Here is a 7,295-nt window from a genome sequence, read left to right as displayed (position 1 = left end):
TCAAGTATATGATAGTTGAATATAAGGATTGTAATTTTACATTATTGTTTTAACAAATTAAATAGATTATAAATCAAACTTAAAAGAGAAGAAACTTCTTGCTAAAATTTGGAATTTTGTAAAAGAAATTATCCACATTTTCTGTAGAAAAAAATATATTCACGGCTTATTTTATTTAAGATTGAGGATGCTGAAGTTTCATTTTCTTCTAATAAGTCTTCTTCGTTCTTTTGTTTAATTTCGAAGACAATGTTATCATCGGTAGAGGTACCAGATGTGCAGCAAATTTCATCATCGCAGCATTCAAATTGCTCTAAAACATCTCTAGGGAAAATGTCTTTCTTGCTTTTCTCGTCACAGAGTGATAGATAAATTGCCTTTATCATTTTCATCCTCCATATTACAGTCTTTCTTCTAAATCCTTCAAAAGACCTTGCCTGTCGGTAACAGTCGTGAATTGTTGGTGTCACTTCCCTCCCAAGAATTTTCTAACAAAATGATTGCTTCTAGAAAAGATATGTATTCTGCGTCCGTGTTGTTTTCTTCTAAAGTAGGACTTCAAGCTGCAACACAGAAGTCATATTTGGTAGAAATAGGAGTTAAATGCACCTTAAAATTTCTAAACTGAGATGAGCCGTTTACACCGGCAAGTTTAAAGTTGGAGGACTGAAAAATAAAACTGCGAAGAGGAAATTAGAGTTCACTATATCCAACTAAAAATTTCTCAGCTGTTCGTTATAAGTGTTTAAAATAGCATTATCTAAATGGGAGTTCAGACAGGTTCACTATAGCAAGGTTCGACTGTAAAAACTTGTTTTGATACTGATATTTATGCAGTTTTGAAATTTTTCTAAAGCAATATTTTTGTTGTTCTCTTATTTGATTCACTTAAAAATAAAAGTATTTACTGATTATGTGAATGTGGGCTACTTAAATACCACTTACTTTATTAATTAATATATAGGATGGAGTGGGTAAGAATATTAATTACAAGTACTGTGGCTTTAAGCTGGGTTTACAAATTAAGATGGAAAAATAAATGTTTTTTTTTCCTTCCTGTTTTCTTACTCAGGTATGATATCACTTGATTCCCACTTTTATTTTTTTAATTCTATTTGTTAGAAAACAATAATTTATTTTGCATACATAAACACANAATTGGTAAAAAAGTATCCACCCTGTGCCAGAATTGTGGTGACACGGGGACATTGTCACTGACTGTTACATTGTCACTGACTGGTAGGAAGATTTTTCCTTCAGCAAGTAAAAAAATTTGGTTTCCTTTTCTGCAGAAATTTTCGAAAGATTTCATTCTTTCTTTAAATTTATATTCAAAAGATGCCTTTCTAGTGCATCAAAGGGGTAAAAAATGTTCGTGATTTTTCTATTCTCTTTTGTAAAAAATAAAGAGTAATGAAGTTAAAAATTTCGATTTCCTTTTCTGAAGAAATTTTTGTTCTATTTTTTATGCAGTTATTACTACTGATTTCCACATAGTTTTTAAAATCCTATATTTTTAATGCAATATCATTTATTACAGCAACTGAATCTCGAAAACACGCAGTGTGTTTTCCTCCTACAACTATGAAAACATTTAATTTCCCTGTCTATCTTTTTTTGGGTATTTAATGTGATGATATACAAAATGGGAAAAAGGAAATAATTAGTGTGTTTTCCCCCTACGACATGAGAGAAAATCAGCCATAAAATAAAAAAATATTACATATTCAATTAAAAAAATTACTTTATTTTATCTGAATTTTTTTGTTGATGTTTACGCTTCTGTTACTTTAAATTAGTAATATGTATATTGTTTTAATTGAAAGTATCTTGCAGAAAGATATTAGTACTAGAGAGATATGTCGCAAAAAGGCCGAAAAAATTCTGCCGCAGGGTGTATCCACATAAAACAGCAAATGATTTCAGGGTTCCTAGTTTTCCTGATGCAAAATATACAGTCCTATTTTAAAAAAATCATTTTATCATTAGATCTTAAAAAATAATTTCACTAGAAAAGAAACAAAACATAACAATGGCAAAACTTGTATGTTCTTATTTTTTTTAAAAAAGAAAAATTGCACCAAACCTATCGTTTTTCACTATGAAAGATGCCAAGGGTGTTTCTCATTTTTCGTTGCCTGGTCAGCACCTTGTGACCCAAGTCATGCAGGCGATCAATATTATCAGTGCCACATTCACACACAAGAGAGAAACATACATTCTCTGAGCGAAATTCAAACTCGCAGTCAGGCACTCTAACTACTCGGTCACCTGGACGGCTATGTTACAGGAAGTTGAAATAATAATTCAATTATTTGGCAGTTATTACTGTTTATTTTTGCAGGTTTTTTTAAAAATATCGTCATTTTTAATATATTTATTATAAAGCAAGAATTTTGAAATGCACATTTAATTAATACTTTTTTGACGCATCCTATTCGTAAGATTTCTTTGTAAATACGCTTGGTTTAATCATTAATCTTTTTTACTTATTGCCGTAGATTTTAGTTTTTTCAATATATGTATGTGTTAAAATGAGCCTTTTATTGATCTCTTCTTTATACAAAAAAATTCAATCAATTTCTTCTCCCAGCAATTACATGCCTGTAATTATAGACAGAGGTATTTCACATTAGATGTAACAAAAAGATATATTTATAACCTTTTTGTCTGTCCATTAAAGTAATTTCTCTACTGAATTTATCATTTTTTGAAGAGGAAAAGATTTTGATATTGCTGCATACAGTGTTTATTGAATCACTGATCTGTTATATGTATTGTATTTCACACAGCAATTTTTTGTGATATTAATCCCATAGCTGCAATACTGATTTAATGAATTAAGGACTGAAACATAGAATTCTCATAACAAATAAAAAATTAGAGAGTTGGTGAATTCAGCAGTTATGATTCAGTCAAAGAGTTATAACTTTTAGTTTTTCTTACCTGTTTATTCATAAATGTAATAAAATTTTTCATTGTTAGCTCATAAATATACAATTGTTTTAACCAAAAAAATAACTCCACGGAGAATAAGTTTAATAAGAATTAAAAATTTATTCATTGGTAAGGTATGCAATTTTAAGTGATAAAATCCTACAAATTTTAAGTAATTTGGTAAAATAGTTTTTGAGCAATATAACTTCAAAAAATTTGTATAATATTTTTTTTGTAAAAATACAATTTTCTGTGTAGAATTACTTTTGGCTAAAATATTTAGTTCTATACTTTTAAACAAAAATTTTTTGTTTGGTTTTCGAGAGATAGCAGTAAGTAAACATACCTTAAAGAAGCTCAGACATTCGGACTTAGCAGCATGGTCTCTGTTGTTTATCACATCATTTGCAAATTAATTTTTTGACCTTTTAGTTTCAATATAACCGCAAGTTCATCATTTTTTTAATACTTAATGTAAATATATGTTACTTATTAAACAGAGCTATTTATTTTTTTAAAACATCTCTGAACTTATTTCTTAGAAAAATTCTGGAGAGGATAGAACACTGCATAGAACATAAAAGTCTAATAAAAAGGAAATTTTACTTAAATTACAGCATAAGAAGTTTCCTATCTATTTTAAAAACCTTGTTATATTTATAAGCTGAATTGTCACAAAAAAATTTGGTTTATGAAGATAACATTGCAGATTGAGTTCGTAAATTCTGCTGTCGTGTGTTATATCGTGTGTTATAGCCAATCAAAGTACTGCGCTGCGATTGGCAACGCTTATATAAGACAATGAGTATCTAGCACAGTTCTTAGGTCGGTTACTGCTGCTATGCCAGGTTATACAGATTTAAGTGAGTTAACAATGAAATTTGGATTTTCACGTACGACCATTTCTTGAGTATACCGCGAGTATCGGAAATCCGGTAAAACATCAAATCCACGACATCGCTGCGGTCGGAAAAAGATCATGCAAGAACGGGATCATTAAACGTGACAGACGTGCAACCCTTCCACAAATTGAAGCAGATTTCAATGCTGGGCCATCAACAAGTGTCAGCGTGCGAACCATTGAACGAAATAACTTCGATATGGGCTTTCGGAGCCGAAGGCCCAGATGTGTACCCTTGTTGACTTCTTGACACAAAGCTTTACACCTTGCCTGGGCCCGGCAACACCGACACTGGACTGTTGATTATTAGAAAAACGTTGCCTGGTCTGACGAGTCTCGTTTCCAGTTGTATCGAGCTGATGGACGTGTACGGGGTATGGAGACAACCTCATGAATCCATGGACCCTATATGTCAACAGGGGAGTGTTCAAGCTGGTGAAGGCTCTGTGATGGTATGGGGTGTGTGCAGTTGTCGTGATATGGGGCCCCTGATACGTCTAGATAAGAATCTTGTCTGATCACCTGCACCCATTCATGTCCATTGTGCATTCCGACAGACTTGGGCAATTTCAGCAGGACAATGCGACACCCCACACGCCCAGAATTGCTACAGAGTGGATCCAAGAACACTCTTCCGCTGGCCACCAAAATCCCCAGACATGAACATATTTGGGATGCCTTGCAATGTGATGTTCAGACGATATACCCACCCCCTCTTACTCCCACTGGTTTATGGACAGCCCTGCAGGATTCATGGTGTCAATTATCTCCAGCACTACTTCACACATTGATCAAATCCATGCCACATCGTGTTGCGGCGGCCCTACACGATATTAGGCTGGTATACCAGTTTTTTTGGCTCTTCAGTGTATATTGATAGTCAGAAATCTGAATTCCTAGAAAAGATTGTTTTGAAACATACCTTTATCTATATACAAGTTATTTAAGGTCTACCCATGAAATTTATTAAGTCATATTTTAACTTCCACATTTGATCACTATTAAAGACTAATCCTGTAAAATTGTGTCGACTTGCTTAAATAGTTCAAGATAAGACATTAATAAAATCAAACTTTCTTCTGATCAAATTATATTTTAGTAAGCTGAGCTATACTCCCAAAACTGGCATTTTTATCTAGAGAATGTATGTTTTTTTTGTGCTTGATGTTATCAATTAATTTGCATATCTCAGGTAATATTGTAAAAATTCAACCATTAGTCCAGAAGTTCTCTCACACATGTTTGTTTTAATCATTACAGTGTATTAGAGAGTTGCAAAAGATTGAAATTATTGGATGTTTCATTTGGAGATCCCTCAGTCGTTGAAGCCGTACCAGATTTACAAATGGCATTCCCTAGTGTTGAAATTAAATGTTGTTCTTCAGTGGATATGGATATGTGATATAAATTATTTATTATCTTGTACATAGACAATTTATGTAAATAAAGTTTATGTTATTGTTTGAACACCCGCTACATAAACGTTATTAGTTTCTATATAATTTCATAAAGGCATGAGTCATATCAAACACGGCATCAACTGTTGGTATTTATTTAACACTTTGAATTTATGTGTATTTATTTTAAGGTTATAATTAAACAGTATGGTAGTGAAATTTAAAATACTCTTAGTTACATCCCCAATAATATTTATTTTATTAGTATTTCAACAAAAGATTCAAAAATTTCGATTAGAGTAGCATGTTTTTCTTTCATATAATAAAATAGAATTGACTTACCTTAACATAATAGGCATGATAACAAACTATATAATCCAAATAAAGAATGTTATATTGCAAAATAAAAAACAATGGAGTTTATATATAACCTGATATGTATACATAAATTCATTATATATAACTTTAAACAGATCTGCACATCAATACATAATAGTTAACTGATAGATTCAGCTTTACTTGCTTTTATAAAATGAACTAAAGAAGTTTTTTTCCAAAGAAGCGTCACGTTAATGGTTAATCCAAGTTACGTTTTTATTTCGCCATCACCGATTCCTAGTAAGAATATTAAATTTGCTACCATTTTAAATATTAAAAAAATAAAGCTGATTGATCTGATTTTGTAAAATGCAAAACAAAATCTTTGTTTTATATGACCACCCATTTTTTATTTATTCATTTTTTCAATTTTATTCTAATAACTTATTCGTAAATTATTTTCTAGCACTTATCAAAATCTATGTTTAAAACTTGCCAGTAAATCTATTATAAGACTCGATTCAAACAATTACAATTCACTCATAAGCATAATCTGTTATAGAGCTTTTTATTTAAAAAAAATCCCTGCCATTTATTCATAAGAACTAGCAGATTTTTTTACAACACAATATGATGTCTCTTAACAAAAGAAAGCATAGGATGCAGAAAGATTTTTAATATCAATTATGATTATCAAAATGACAATAGGTCTTCATTGAAAAAATATCCAGAATTAATAATTATATTAACAAATATAAATTCATTAATAGTATAATGATTATAAATTATTATAACAATGTAAGCATAATATTACATGTGGCATAACAAATACATGAAATATGTCTAATCAATCCATATAAAATACTTACCATATAAAATGCTTACTTACTTTTTAAGAAATAACATATAAATAAATATAATGTATATAAATGCATATGAAAAATACATGTCAGATCTATAAAGAACGGTATAAAACTAGAATGTATATAATGTAAGCATTGGAAGACATATGATAGAGTTATGAGAATAGATTTGCCACAACTTTGAACAATTTTAGTCATTGAATTCACGATGTGAATCATGTTTCATGATAATCACACTATTTATATTAATTCAAACAAAACTGAACATTTACAAAATATAATAGCATCCTTTCATAATTAATATTTCTTAAACATTAAGAATGAATTTAATTCAATAAATAATATTCTTAACATAATGAAAATAAATCAATAATAACAAAATGGAATGTAGATAAATCAATGATGACATAATACATCGTACATGCATAGAGCAGGTAATCTTAAAAATTATCCATCACAGCAACCATAAGAAAACTCTCCTAAAATTTGCCAAAGCTATAACACCTACTCACTAAATCGCTTAATTTTCAGGATAAGTATGACTAAAAATCAGTATAAAATTTTCTGTTCAAATTAATGATCAACACAAACAAGAATTATTTTAAAACTTGGTGCTGTCATTTTCCTCCAAAAGCTGTGTGTGTGTATTTATAAAAATATACACACCACATCAAAAGTAAAACCAAATATGCATAAAATAATAGTAGGATAAGCTTTTAAAATCTCAAAAACTATGAAATCTCATATTTTTCCATAATCTCAATAAATCTTCAAGGTTGTTTGTACCTCAGAAAAGAGGGGGGAAAACAGGCAGTAAAATCAGTTTATATCTACCTTGTTTTAAGAAGTGGATTGGCCCTGACCACCAAGTATATATAT

General features: G+C 30.2%; 1 long non-coding RNA gene across 1 annotated transcript; it reads right to left on the bottom strand.

Annotated features, from left to right (window-relative positions):
- Positions 1 to 5,367: 5,367 nt before the first annotated feature.
- LOC139425054 (uncharacterized) lies at positions 5,368 to 7,289 on the bottom strand. Its single transcript, XR_011636258.1, has 2 exons — positions 5,700 to 7,289; positions 5,368 to 5,666 (listed from the first exon to the last, which is right to left on the bottom strand). It is a non-coding gene; the product is annotated as an uncharacterized lncRNA (long non-coding RNA).
- Positions 7,290 to 7,295: the final 6 nt, after the last annotated feature.

The sequence above is a fragment of the Parasteatoda tepidariorum genome, chromosome 2 (assembly GCF_043381705.1).
Source record: "Parasteatoda tepidariorum isolate YZ-2023 chromosome 2, CAS_Ptep_4.0, whole genome shotgun sequence".
NCBI classification, from domain to species: domain Eukaryota; kingdom Metazoa; phylum Arthropoda; class Arachnida; order Araneae; family Theridiidae; genus Parasteatoda; species Parasteatoda tepidariorum.
The sequence above is the reverse complement of the archived record's forward strand: the minus strand, read 5'-3'. Positions and strand labels throughout refer to the sequence as shown.